At 34.7% G+C, this 15,772-nt stretch overlaps 1 non-coding gene across 1 annotated transcript; it reads right to left on the reverse strand.

The window, feature by feature from the left end:
• Window positions 1–10,851: 10,851 nt before the first annotated feature.
• LOC135362046 (small nucleolar RNA SNORA63) lies at window positions 10,852–10,982 on the reverse strand. The gene has a single exon (XR_010406335.1). It is a non-coding gene; the product is annotated as a small nucleolar RNA SNORA63 (small nucleolar RNA).
• Between the last annotated feature and the right edge of the window lie 4,790 nt (window positions 10,983–15,772).

Genomic DNA, 15,772 nt, shown 5'->3' on the forward strand with positions numbered 1-15,772 from the left:
GGACATTTTTCTTCCTTGGCATTAAAAATTTGTTTTTTCTGGTAACTGTTTCATTGAAATATATCTTACACACCATACAGTTCACCCACATAAAGTGTATATTCACAGAGTTGTGCAACTGTCACCAAAATCAGTTTTGTAATATTTTTATCACCACAGAAACAAACACTGTATCTATTAACACTTCACCCTCCGTTTGCTCCCAGCAGCCCACATTCCTAGTCAACTACTAATTTTCTTTGACTTTACATATTTTCCCATTATGCCGTCTCTAAGTGGTATCATGATAAGTGATGTGACTGAATTCTCTTAGCACAGTGTTTTTGAAGTTCATCCATGTTGGAGCATGTATCAATACTTCATTCCATTTTATTGCTGAATAGTATTCCACTGAATGGATATACCACATTTTTTGTTTATCAGTTGATTATCATTTTGGTGGCTTTGCCACTTTCTTATTATTATGATGCTGCTATGAACATTCATTTACAACCTTTTGCGGGGATGTGTATTTTCATTTATCCTGAGTATATATCGAGATGTAGAATTTTTAGTCATATAATAACTCTATATTTAACTTTCTGAAGAACTGTCAGACTTTTCCAAAATGATTGCACTGTTTTACATGCCACTGTTATGTGTGAGGATTCTAGTTTTTCTACCTTTTTCACTAGCACTTGTTATCTGTTTTATTTTTATTATAACCATTGAATGGATGTGAAATGGTATCTTATTGTGGTTTTGCTTTGCATTTTTCTGATGACTAATGATGTTGGATAGTATTTCATGTGTTTATTGTCCATTTGTGTATTTTCTTAGGAGGAATGTGTATTCATAGGCTTTTCCCATTGTTGAGTTGGGTTGTCCTTTTATCATTAAGTTGTAAATGTTCTTTTTATATTCGATGTACAAGTAACTTATGTGTATGATTAGAAAATGTTTCCATCAGTTCTATGGATTGCCTTTTCACTTTGTTAATGATGTCCTTTGAAGCACAAAAGTTTTAAATTTTCATGAAGTCTAATTTATTGATATTTAATTACTTGAAATTTTGGTGTCATATGTAAGACTCCATTGTCTAATGGAAGTCACAAACATTTACTCCTATATTTTAAGTTTTGTTATAATTTTAGCTTTTATTTTAAGGATTTTACTTATTAGAGAGAGAAAGAGAGAGAGAGAGAGAGAGAACATGTGAGAGAGCATGAGCAGGGGGAGGGGCAGAGGGAGAAGCTGACTTCCCCCTGAGCAGGGAGTCCCACGTGGGGCTTGATCCGAGGACCCTGGGATTATGACCCCAGACAAAGGCAGACATTTAATTGACTGAGCCACCCAGGTGCCCCTAATTTTAGCTTTTAAATTTAGCTCTTTCATCCATTTTGAGTTAAATTTTGTGTATGATGTGAGGTTCATTTTTCTGAGTGTGGATATCCAGTTATCCTAGCACCATTTGTTGTAAAAACTATTCTTTCCCACAATAATTGCCTGGTACCCTTGTCAATAATTAATTGACCATAAAAGTAAGGGTTTATTTCTGGATTCTCAATTCTCATAATTGATCTGTATGTCTGTGCTTATGTCATTATCATACGGTTTTAATTACTGTACTTTTAAAAAATTAGGGACTGTGAGTTTTTAAATCTTTTTTTTTTTTCCAAAATTGTTTCGGCTACTCAGGTTTCCTTGTAATTCCATAATAATTTTAGGTTAATTTTTCCCATTTCTGTTAAAAAAGGTCATTGGAATCTTGATAGGGATTGTATTGAAACTATAGGTCAATTTTGGGAGTAATGTCATCCTCCTGGTATTAAGTCTTCTGATCTGTGAACACAAGATATTTTTTCATTTATTTAGTTTAATTTTTTCACAATTTTTATGGTTTTCAGGGTATCTTAAATTTTGGTTGTTCATATTCTAGGAATTTTTTTATTTCATAATTTATTTAATGGTATACTAGTGTTCATAGTATTCCTTGTAATTTTTTTTTTTATTTTTGTAAGGCCACTAGTAAGGAATGGAAGCCTTCCTTTGTTCCTGATTTTTGTAATTTGAGTTTGTTTCATCTCAGAAGCCAAAGTATCATTCTTCCTTGCTTGCTTGATATTTTTAATACTAATTACATAATAAAGGCTTATGTACAGGATAACTTGTAATAAAACAAATTTAGACTGTTTCTCTACATCCTGTGATAACCGGGGTATTGGGGAGAGCAGTCATTGTCTATAACTGTACATGTGTGAATAACTGAACTTTCTCTTCTCATCTTTTTTACTTCATTTCCCTCACATAAGTATAATGTAAATATATATATCTCACACTTTTTACTTCCTGTACCAGCAGTTTTCTACTTGCCAACTGCAGTTTTCTTTCTTTTATATTTGAGTTTCTTGTCCGTTATTGAAACTTTTCATGTTCAAAAGTAGTATTTTTCATCAAGGGCCAGAAGAGAGAAACTGGACAATCAAACTATAGTGTAAAGTTAAGAAAACGATTTCAGGAGATGGGTTGCATCTCTGACCATGTTACTCTTTTAGAGAAATGTGACTGTTTTGTAAATTGGCAAGATTTAAGAATTTAAGAAATGTTACTCATTTCTTACTCTCTACTCCTTACTCTTTCTGTAGCTGTTTTTGTTTCAACCACACTGACTTCCTTACAATTCCTTGACTTCAAGCACACTTTCCCTTCATGGTCTTTCTAAGGCTCTTTTCTTCTGCCTGGACTATTCTTCCATAGGTGTCCATGTGGTTTTCTTCCTCATCTATTTGAAATCTTTGTTCAAAAGTCACAGTGAGGAAAAACCGTATCACCTTCTTTAAAATTGCATTGGCGCCTCACATCACCAAGGACACATTATATCATGCCTGTAGTTTACTTTTCTCCATAGTATTTTGTCACTTTCTAGCATATTATGTAATTTTTTCTTTTTTTTTTTAAGATTTTATTTATTTATTTGAGAGAGAGAGAATGAGAGACAGAGAGCATGAGAGGGAGGAGGGTCAGAGGGAGAAGCAGACTCCCCGCCGAGCAGGGAGCCCGATGTGAGACTCGATCCTGGGACTCCAGGATCATGACCTGAGCCGAAGGCAGTCGCTTAACCAACTGAGCCACCCAGGCGCCCCGAGTAATTTTTTCTTTTTTTAGTCTATCCCACTCTTCTAGAATATAAGCTGTATGAGAGCAGAGATGTTTCAATGTGTTTCCTCTGCAGTGAGAGTAGTGCCAGAAACATTTTAGTCACTGAATAATTTTAAATAGAAGATCAATAAGTAAATAATCTAGGTGTTTAACCTATTCAGAAGCTACAGAGCTATTTTAGAATAATATAACATCTTGAGCTTGAACAGAAAGTCTCAAAAAGATCTTAATTCTTTAAGAACTGTGAGGATGTATTGGTAAGTTAAAAAAAAAACTCTTCTGCATGACTATTTGACCTAGAAACCTGCATTGTCCTAGAAACCTGATAAAGAGAATATGCCCAGTATACTAGAAGACAGCATTGATTATATTACAAATGATCAATGATGGGTAAAGTTTTTCAGGACTGAGAGAACTTTAAATGGTTTTGGGATGGTGGTAGCTTTGGGCTTTTCTGAGTGCTTTGACTTTCAAAACTGGAAGCTCTGCCATGGAGCTGTTACAGAAGATACTGACTCTTATTTGACATAGACTTTTAAGCCAGGGAAGTTCCCATACCTAAACAGGATGGACATTGGCATTCTTCTGGCGAGTGAAAGGGAATACTTCATGAAGGACTGTATGGACTATGGACTTTTGAAGAGACTTTTACTGGAGAAGAATGCTTAATGCTGCTCTCTAGCATGCTGTGCTCCTCTCTTATATTCCTCTGAATGAATCTGAGACCAAGTATGAGCTCTGGTGGTCTTGTGTGTTTGAATATTCAAAGAGCCTAACATGCAGGCTGGGTTTGGTTAAAGACATAGAAGCAGGATATAAGAGAATTTAAGCTGCTTGGCATTTGTGTGCGAGGAAGTGCACGTCACATACACTTGCACAGTATGTTTATAATTAGCCAAATGTAGGTCACCTGCATTGACTTACTGTGAACTAATTGAGTTACCTTGAGAAACTCCCTTAACCATTGAGCCACAGCCTCTTCAACTATAAAAATGAGAAAATTGTAATTGATAATCTGTATGGTTTATTCCTAATTGAGCATTCTATGACTCCCATAATATTGTTCACACTGTAGTTTGATATTTTCTTACATACCTGAAGACATGAAGTATTTTAGATGATTTCCTCTCTATGGAAAAAAAAATAGTGTAGAGAACATTCAAAAGCTGCAGATTAGGTAACAGGCTGCTCTTTGATCATTGTAACTGTAACAGTATATATTGGAAATGCCTGTTTTGTATGTTCCTGAATATAATGTAATTATATAACTGTGTGCATCTGCACAGGCGTATGTATCATACTGTGGCAGTGCTTTTGATTGAAGGACAGGAGAACTTAACTAAGTAACACTTGTTTGGACTTTGGCTATGTTGGTAGCTTTATGTATTAAAATGGGTGATACACAATTTCTTTGAACTTCAGTTTTCTCTTGTCACAGTAAAAAGTTTACATCACATGAATTCAGTTTCCTTTCAGTTGCACAATCAAGTGATGATTGATGACATCATATTCTTCACATCAGTGCAAGCTGCTTTGACTATTTAGGCCATAAAAACACGCAAATTAGTAGTTTTAATACAAATTTGCAGAGACTTTGCCAAATCAGATTTTTCAAACATTTCTTCTCCAGAGCTCTGCCTCTGACAAACATTCTTTAATAGTTTTTTTTCCTGGGGCGCCTGGGTGGCTCAGTTGGTTAAGCGACTGCCTTCGGCTCAGGTCATGATCCTGGAGTCCCTGGATCGAGTCCCGCATCGGGCTCCCTGCTCGGCAGGGAGTCTGCTTCTCCCTCTGACCCTCCCCCCTCTCATGTACTCACTCTCTCTCATTCTCTCTCTCAAATAAATAAATAAAATCTTTTAAAAAAATAGTTTTTTTTTCCTTATTGGCTGTAACATTATTAATCTTTGCCCCATTGTCTGACCTTGTCATTATGCTATATCCTGTATAAGGTGGTTTATAAATTTTGTCAATAAGAAATATATTGAGATTTTCCAGTTTGCTTTTTTTTCATTATGATCATACCTTTGGAAATATATTTATGTATATATCAGCATAAAAATTGACTCTCTGAGAACAGTAAATAACAGCTGGCCCATTGTGTTGCTCCTTATATTGGATAATTACTCTGAGTTCCTTTCTCACCCCAAGAGCACTGAAACCTGTATTCCATGTTGAACATCCCAAAATATTTGTTGTGATGTACAGCTATGTCATATGTAGACATAACGTAAAATCCATTAGTTTGCCTAGTTTCTTAGGCTTTGAAACTGACTGGATTTTACTTGCCTGCCCACTTGAATAAGGAAACTCCCATAAGGTAGAAAAGGAAAAGGACTGATCTAAGAACACAATAGGAGTTATGTGACTGCCACTTTGGGCAGTATTGGTAGTTATTCTCCCCAAAACATTAAAAATTAGTGACAGAGGCAAGAAGAGGAGAGAAAACATTTCTTCCATTCTTAAAATCTTTTCCAGTGTCTATGCTATCCTGCACTCTGGAATAAAGTCACACAAGTTTCTCAGGCTAAAGAGGACACAACGTATTTCAGAGGTTAGGGTGCACTTTTCCTCTTAAATTTTAACATCTCTGAAATCTGTAAGTATTTTGTTTTACAGTAAATTAGCAGTGCCTTTCTTGTTTCTTTGAACATAAAATAACATTGAATCTTGCCATCAGAGAAATGTACTATGTCACAAGGGCAAATTTAGACAGGCAGTGACAAACCTCAAATTCCATGCTATATCATAGGCTTATCAAATAGAAATATGGCATTCATCATTCCACTGATGAATCAACCCATAATAATGGAGGTTTGACTATACATATAGGTGCGTTTTTACTTTTGTCTTCCTCTTTAAAGCAGGTGCAGCTTCACAGCATGTATTCAACAGGCATGGTAAAGAGTCACTTTAAAACAATCTTTTCATATTTAATATCTGCATACAGAAATAATAGAAAAAGATAAATATGCCCACCAAATACAAAGAGAATTACATTTATATAAGTACCTCTTATTACCTTCTCTTCAGCTCTGCAGAAGATATGAAACCAGTTGGAATGTTCATTTTATGTGGCTCTCAAGGTACTATTCTCATAAGAGTAAAATGAGAAACAGTAAATTATTGTGAAGTTTAGTAATAAGAGCAAAGAAGGCATATATTTATGAGACTAAAAATATTGAGTAGCATTTGGCCAAAGGATCTTGAAACTCATTTGAATTGATTTCTTTTAACCAGTGAGATAAAAATGATTTATTAGTAAAAGCCTATTTCTAAGGGTTTTCCCCCCTGTTTTTACTGTTCTTTTAAGAGGTCTTCTTTTCCTTATGAACAGTTAGGAATATGGTCTTTTTATGTCATAAAACTGTCGGCACCCTGAAATATCAGAGATGGTTTTCTTTTTAGAAGTTTTAGAAGATGTCATTATGTGTCATTCTAGACAAATAAGATGTGGTTGACTTAAATGTTTCAGAAGTCTCTAAGGAAAGAAATAACCTGTTGATTATATTATGCCCTGCTTGGAGAAATGGAAAATCACAGCCAAGATAATGCTGTCTCTGCCAGTCACATTTGATTGTGTAGTGTGCTCACCTTTGGCCCTTCCTCTGCTATTTGGAGGAACAGATAAATATCAGGACTATGTCAGGTAAACCCTACCCATTGCTTTTTGGGTATATCTGCAGATGATGAAAACATCATGACTCAATCAATATAACTGATATTTTTCATAAATGCCTTCATTCATGAGTGGGTAATTGATTTCAGCATGAGCAAGAACTGATTTTTCCCTACTTAGAAAAAGAGAAACCACTATAACCTTTACTTTTGGTTCTCTTTATTTTTCTTTTCCTTTATATTATTATTTCATACTTATTTATGGTACTGACCCAAGCAGATTTTTTTTTGTTATTTTTTATTATGTTAGTCACCATACAGTACATGGGAATGCAAGTTGGTACAGCCACTTTGGAAAACAGTATAGAGGTTCCTCAAAAAAGTTAAAAATGGAGCTACCCTATGACCCAGCAATTGCACTACTGGGTATTTACCCCAAAGATACAGATATAGTGAAAAAAAAAGGGGGGCCATATGCACCCCACAGCAGCAATGTCCACAGTAGCCAAACTGTGGAAGGAGCCGAGATGCCCTTCAACAGATGAATGGATAAAGAAGATGTGGTCCATATATACAATGGAATATTACTCAGCCATTAGAAAAAATGAATACCCAACTTTTGCATCAACATGGATGTAACTGGAGATTATGCTAAGTGAAATAAGCCAAGCAGATATTTAAAGTGTTAATAGTTTTAATAGATTTAAAAAGAAAAAAATATTAGGAGTGTCATTCTGATGTAAAATAAAGCATCAGTGAACTTCTTCTAATGAGCAGTCTTAGATGTATGCTAGTCTTAGGAATCAACAGGGTATTTTTTCCTTTTATTCAACAAATAGGCATATTTATACAAGACACTTCATAAAGTTCTGGGGAATGCTCAGCATTTGCAAAGGGTAGCGTTAAGTGTTTTGTTCTTGACTTTTCTCCCTTGTTAGAAATGCCTTACCAGATGACTACTTAGATTTGGATGAAACTGGTAGATTTGAAGAAATTTATGAGACAGGAGACAATTTGGAATCTTCTGACATGACTTTTTTGTACCACTTTTTTGGCACTTGAGTCTCATATAGCTCCATTTCAATTGGCTTCCAACTAAGTGACTGCAGAAGAAACCCATGCTTTGTGGTGATCAAACACATCTGTACCTCAACATCACCAATTAAGAAGGGACAGAAATGACTAAAACACTTAGGGAAGATGCCTTAAATTTTTTAAGATGAAAGCTTATTAACATTTGCTACAGAAGTAACTTCATTATTTAGTTTGGCTTCATTCAGCCCTCAGATACGTATCACATGTGTTCCCCTCATCCTTGAGATGCATAGAATTCCTCTTATCTCTACTAGATTATAAATTCCTTAGGAAAATCCATGCTTTATAAAGCTTTGGTTTGTAGAGAGTACCTAGTCCATAAACTCACATGCAATAGGTCTTTAACAAATCTAATTAAGTAAGAATACTACTGATTTCTCTTCCTGGTTGTCTGAGAGATTAAACACTTGCGTCTGCAAAATTTGAAGGACTATCATGTAGAAAAGGGGAAAAAAATGTTATAAAGATTTAGAGTAAAATAGGAACAGAGAGTGAGGAAAGGATAAGATTGCCAGATGAGGATTTCTTATGCTGAGATGAAATATGGTATGCTCAAAGCCTTAATGAATTGCCAGGGGAAATATTGGCCTGCTCTTCACTAGCAGTGTTCAATATGTCCAGACAAGTTTTTCAGTGGAATTTTCTATAGAGGATTTAACCATCTAATTGAAGGCTGGTATACTTCATCTTTTGTCTTCTTTACCCTCGATGCTTGATTATAAAGAAAGGAATAGAACATAATGTATTATAGAATTTTTATACATGCATGAATATATACTGTAAACTTAAACACATGTATAGAGAATATGTGTCACAGTCTATTACAGGGAATTTTGTTCAGAATTAAAACTTCAACAGTTTTGAACCAAGAAGATCTTAAAAATGCACAAATAAGGTGTCACTGAAACCTATTTTTAATTTCCCAGAAGCAGCCCTCAGTCGTTTGCTGTCTTCTGACTTATTTCACATAAAATTCCAATATGCCTGGTTATCTGTTTTTTATGCCTGAATAAACTGAAAAAAAAAATAGACCAAAGTAAAGGATAGTGGGAACTGGGCCATGTAATAGCAATATGAAACATTAGATAGCAAAAAAAAATTGTTCATAATTAAAGAGAATCAAAGTTTTATAGTGGCCTGGAGGCATCAGTTGAGAGAGGAAACTTGCTCAGTGTGGGGGAAGAATTAGGAATAATGCAGTCAAAGCTGAAATAAGTACAGGTTTCTGTTGAATATAAGAAAGATACTTTTAACATTGATGTTTTCTGAAAATGGTTATTTTTTCCTCACATAGTTTCCTCTTACCAGATATTTTTGTGCACAAAATGAAGAACTATGTAATAAAAACATGTAACAAAAGATCTCATGAGACTGTAGAAAAGGTGAACAACACAGTAAATTCCTGTGATGTTCAGTGTCATTAACAAAAAGTTAATTGAACAGCATACACTGGTTAAGAAAGCACAGAAATGAGTAAAACACTTAAGAAAACTATTTTAAAATTTGTTTTCCCCTCTAAATATGCAAACTTCTTAAAATTGACTTCTATAGGTCACTACATTGTGTGATGGCTTCACATGCATAAGAATTGACTGTGTATTATGACATTGAGTTAGAATTTGAACTTGGAAGAACTACCTTTTGTTTTATTAGACAGTTGAATCTGTTTTTCTCTGTATTGTTCAGGTACATTACATGATATATAGTTGACAATGAAAGGACTGATAATTAGAATATTTAAAAAAAAAAACCTCATTACAGAAAATAGAATCTGTGTTGAAGGAAGTTTTAAATGATTGGAACTGAGACTTTGGCAGGGGAATGGGGAAAAATAAAATTAAGGTGGGGTCAGCTAAAGAAATAGTGTATGAGTGTCACTTTGATGAGTTTGAATTCAGTGAGCAATATTGTGAGGTATTGTTCAGGACAGTAAAGTGAAAAAAAGTGAGATTAATATATCACTAATGTACAGGAACCCTTGCAGTTAGACCATCATGGGGGAAGAACTAGCATAATTTCATGATTTAGTACACTGAGAGGAGGAGTAAGGCTGGGAGTTGGGGGATGGAGGATAATTTTTTCTCTAAGTAAAATTTCCCTAGCCCCTAAATAGGATGTCATGTTATCTTAAAAATTTTCATTAATATATTAGTGATAGATTGTCTAGAGTTGCCAAGCATATTAGGAGGCACAGAAATTATTGGTATTAGGTTCTAATGGAAAACAACCATGAATCCACTGGGTAGAATGAATGTACCAAATGAGAAAGGACCTTAATTCTAAGGGAATAGTGAAATACATTCAGTACCTTGGTTTGAATTCCACGAACTGCTGAAAGGCTGTTCCCAGTTCCCTTTAGCCTCGTTGACCTTTGCTTTTATTTCTTTACATTTATTTCCTACATTTGATTCTTCATTCACCTGAAAATAAATTTGTAAATCAGAGCAGTTGGGATAAGTTCTGTAGCTGCTGCATTTGGGCAAGTCAACTCGTTTGTGAACTCACATCCTCCTTAGTTATTGTGAAGGTAAAATTAATTCGTGGACATATTTTATTATATAAGTTGATTTATTGTAGTTTTTATTTTTAATTATGACAGCAGAAGCTCAAAATTTTATTAATAATCATAGATAAATCAGTTTTTATTTTTCTTATTGTAGAAGATCATAATATTATTTTTAAATAATCATGGACAAGGCAAAAAAATCACAGATTCCTTGGAGAAGCTAAGATTGGATAAGTTCTCTGTAATGATTTGACACTTTCTTTTTTTTTTTTTTTTTTTAAAGATTTTATTTATTTATTTGACAGAGGGAGACACAGCGAGAGAGGGAATACAAGCAGGGGGAGTGGGAGAGGGAGAAGTAGACTCCCCGCTGAGCAGGGAGCCCGATGTGGGGCTCGATCCCAGGACCCTGGGATCATGACCTGAGCCGAAGGCAGACGCTTAATGACTGAGCCACCCAGGTGCCCCTCAAGTCAGTGTTTTACTTGGTAAACATGTCTGAGACCATGCATCCCTGGCTGCTAAGCACCATGGCGGACAGGGCTAGAAAGGTAACAGCTTTAGTTTGAGCAGGGGGCAAAGACAAGGCAGCACTTTACAGCTACATTGTAACTAGATCCTGCATCGATTTGACACTTTCTTAAACCTGGTATTTGGTGTCTCAAGTATCGGGACATTAGGATAATGATTTGGAAGTTATCTTTTGACGTGTCATCTTTGCATTGTCTTTGAAAGTATCTAAGGAAATCTTGTTATGCTTGCCTTCCTTGCACCATTTTTATGAGTATACCTTTATGTCCGTTGGCAATGCAGTTGGAGTTTAAATGACTTTACAATGTACTTTGTTTTCTAGCTCTTAGTGTATTATATGTTCAGATGACAGTTAGAAATGCATGTAATTTAAAGTAGTTTTTATTATGATGTCAGTCATAAGGTAGAAGTTTCTGGAACTCCTTGGATTTTGTTTTGTTTCCAGTTGTGTAAAAAACAATTATTATATCTGGGTGTTATAGGCAAACAATGAATCATGGAGCACTACATCAAAAACTAATGATGTACTACTGTATGGGGACTAACATAACATAATAAAAAAATGAAAAAGTAAACTTACCAATGCACAAAAAATATCTATATCAAATATTTAGTATACTTGGAATTTTATTTGAAGAATAAAGGCAAAGTAAAAGCAAACTGCATGGGATTTTTATTTAAAACCTTCAAATGGAAAAAAAAAGTATTTTAATGTGGGGATAGAAGGATTTATTTTTTAAGATAAGACAGAAGCAGATCATTTTTTACCTGACCGTAGTTTCTAATTTGTCACTTAATAAATGCACAGCATGTTATTTTCTTTATTATTATCCAGTCATATTCCAGGACTGTGATTGGCATTTTCACCTAGTCTCTATGTGGCATTGATATATGTATGTTTTTGTAGAGCTCCCTTGCTTATCACTAGTTTTTGATGGAATTCAGTTTTGGTTGCTTAGAAACCCAATTCTAGGTTTCTAGAGGTATTGGATACTAATTACAGAATATCGAAATATGTATATATATATATGCCCGTATACACACACATATATGTACTAGCTTCATGTATTTACTGTAATTGGAATGCATACAAAGTTTTCAGGCATTTAAATGCATATGTTTGTCCAGTAAGTAGAAAAAGAGAGTATTAATATATTTAAATGAAGAGTGTTTATGCATAACTAATGCAGTGTAATAAAAACATAGATGGCATACAAATTAAAATTTGAAAAGATAGGATGTATGTGGTTATTATAATCCATAAATGGTTTACATGAGTGCAAAATAGTAGATCAGGGTTAAGATTAAATTATTAATCCATACCTGTTGTAAAAAATTTAGTCATATTTCTAAAGATTGTGTTTACGGCATAGTCATTTGATGCTATTATCTCCCTATTTGTATATTCAATAATATACTTTATTTATTAAGGAAAATTCTTTGTGTCTGTCTATTAAGGTGTTTAAGGGAGGGTAGGAAGGTATAGTGATTTAAAAGATGGTCTCTGAATTGATGCTGCCTCATTTGACATTCATTATTCATTATTATGGGAAAATTACTTGCTCAGTGTTTTACTTTCCTTGCCTGTTGTTGTGGGTATCAAAATATGAGAAAATATTGTGAGATGACCTATATAAACCACTCTGGATAGTGCGTGGTACCTTGTAATCATTTAGGTTAACCATAATTACTAAGGAAGATAAACTTTCAGAGTATTATATCTAATAGATTTTCCCATTTCATCTAAACAGTATTCATTGGGTCCCCATTATGTTCAAGACTCTGTGCTAGTAATTAGGGACATAAACATGAGTAAGAGAGGGTTTCCACTCTGAATTTCTTACAGTTTAGTATACTTCTTGAAGGCACTGTCCATATATTTTGATGATCTGCAGCATTTGATGTAGTGAAGAACATGGGCATGGTAACACTTAATAAAAACACAGGGCTATTTGCTTATATTTATCACATTGTCTTTTTCCTCGTAAAGAGTTCAATGAGTATGTATCAGTGCCGATTATCTTAGCCATTTAACAATTTTGAACACTGAAGAACAGTAAGGGAAAAATCATGAATGCAAATAAGTACTCACAGCCTTTGGCAAAGTTGTGTGTGGAACTGCACACCAGGAAAGCATGAATCAGAACCAAGGTGATAATTTGTTCTATTTTTCTTTTTGCCAGGCATTGTTGGATACCTTTGCTTAGATAAATTTACCTTGTGGCCTGTTTCATATGTCTCAAACTCAAAAGAAGTTTGTGTGATGACAGGAGCAGAGTGCTATAGCAATGCTAAATAGTGTGTTTGTATATGTACACATGAGAGCATTTGGGGAGGTTGCTGGTGAGCTGGGTGTTCATTTTCATCACTCTGAAGTTTAATTTTCCATTAGAGTTGACTTACTACATACCAAAGGGTATACTAGCTTCACTTATTCAAGGTATACTGTATGGCTAACACTATATTAGGCGCTCTGAGAGGTATAAAAAAGAGATTATCAACATGGTCCATTTACTTAGAAAGCTCTCCAAAAACTCATTTTTTTTTTAGCAGCCATATAGAGCAGCTACACAAGTGGTTATAATTACTTCTTGTAAGAAATAATAAAACCGTGTAGAAGGTGGAAAAATGCATTTGTTGTTGATGCTTAGAGACAGCTTCCTGAGGAATGTAGTATTTCTGCTGGAAATTGAAGGGTAGTATAGGCTTTGGAAATGGGAAATAGGGTAGAAGTACATTCTAGCAGAACGTGGCTGCAACATTAAACTACCTATGAGTGTTTCCTCCACCACCATGCTTCTTATGAGACCTGTCAGGCGTGAAGTAATTAATAAACGGTGTTAATAGGCTTGTAGTCAACTGCAGAAGACTGATCTATAGAAGTAGAGAAGTAAGACTTTTGACCAACTAGTGGTCAACTATTATGGCCTACAGACAACCTTAGAATTTATAATGGCTGCTTAGAGTTAAGTGAGAATGAGAAATTCTGTTGTGAGTCAGCATGTCATTTAAAAATAATTTTTTTAAAGTATTTAGTGGATTTACTTTTCCATTTAATTCTTCTAAAATTAATAAAGACCCTGATTACAAGTACATGAGCTTCATTCTGCTTACTTACCCCCTCATATCTTAGAATGGGTAACTGCTTTCCTTGACTGTCTCCCTTAGATCCATTCTGCTCTGGCTTCTGAGAAATATTCACTGTTCCTGGCCTGGTCTGGACCCAGAGTCCCCTTCCCCAGTCCTCAGGAAGCAAAGAGGATTGGACACAATGTAGATAGAAGGCAGCAATTTGTAATCAAGATGTGGAATTGAACTCTGGCACTTACTTGCTATGTGGCATTGGTTATGGTACTGAGGTTTAATTTCCTCATTTAAAGAAAGAGTGAAATAGTCTACCTCAAGTGGACTACCTTATCAGAATTTGAGATAGTACATTTAAAGCAGCTGCAACATTAAGCATTCTTAATCATGTAGTGAACATTCAGTGCATATCTAAAGGGAAGTTGCTGCTGTTATCATTATTATGCATGCATATTTGAGTGAAATAACTAGTCTTTAATAGGCTTTGGTGAATACATCTTTCTTGAATGCCAGAGTTCTTTATGTTAGGAATGAACACAACACTGTGACATATGGTTTCCAAAATGGCCTTCTTAAGAAAAACAAATCCTTCATTTGGGCTATATTGTATGTACACATCCTGCATGAAACTTCTTCAGAGGTAATAGCTGAAAAAAAAAAAAACGGAAAAAGTAGATTTCTTTGCTTAACATGAATAAGCCTTATGTATTTTCATTTGTGATGTTTATGTCAAGGCATTTAGACTGTCAGCAAAGTATTAGTGGACTAATAGTAGTGCCTAGTAGGATACTAGGGACTGGCAAATTAGGGCCTGAGGTCCAGTCTTGCCCTATGTCTGTTTTTATAAATAAAGTTTTATTGGAACACAGCCATGCTCATTGGTTGATAAATTTTGGTTGCTTTCAGGCTACAATAGAGTTGACAGACATGCAAAGCTGAAAATGCTTACTCTTGGGCTCTTTGCAGAAAAACTTTGCCAACTAGTAACAGACTTTTACAATTACTGTGTTAGAGAAAAATCAATGTTTTAAAAGTTTGTGTTATATAGAATATCAACATTTTATGACTACTGTTGATACTTATGAATATTAAATGTTAGCATTTCAATGAGTAAAAAATTACTCAATTTTAACATACTTTGATATTTAAGGGGCAGAATTGGTATCTACTTAGTTTCATTGGAGTGAATATTGCAGTTGGTTTCAGAAATCAAGATTCTAATTTGGTCACTTGTACCACAGTCTCAATTAAGTTGTCTTGGTATACTTTCTAGGGCAACTGAAAAAGTATCTTAGTGCGATTGATAAGGACACCACGATAGTTGAGCATTTGAGCTCTGGCAGGCTAGATGGTAAAGGAGAAATACAGTGAAATAATTTTTTTCTCAAAAGAGAATAGAAAGTATACCAACTGCCATAGCCAAATAAAGCAAATTCTGCTGCTGGCTTATAATGACATGTATTATATGAGCTGTTGTGAGGCAGTAATGGTGTTGAGAGGGACGAAATTGGTGTCAGGGAGATGTGAGATTGGATCCCAGTTACACTACTTACATACTCTCAGACTGTGGGCAACTTATTTATGCTCTCTTAATTTCAGTTATATCCAGAATGTGAGAAAAGTATGAAAGATTGCATACATTCTCACACATATAATAGTCATTTTCATATTAAGGTGGTATTTAAATGCCCCCTCAGAATTAATTGAGAATTAATACACCATGTACATTTTTTAGTGTGTTTATGGATCTTTCCTGAAGCTTTCTCTTAGAAACACAATTTCAAAACTATGTTTGTCTTC

This window comes from Mirounga angustirostris, unplaced genomic scaffold, assembly GCF_029215605.1.
Source record: "Mirounga angustirostris isolate CCGP_5_RB_7025 unplaced genomic scaffold, mMirAng1.0.hap1 SCAF_11, whole genome shotgun sequence".
Classification (NCBI taxonomy): domain Eukaryota; kingdom Metazoa; phylum Chordata; class Mammalia; order Carnivora; family Phocidae; genus Mirounga; species Mirounga angustirostris.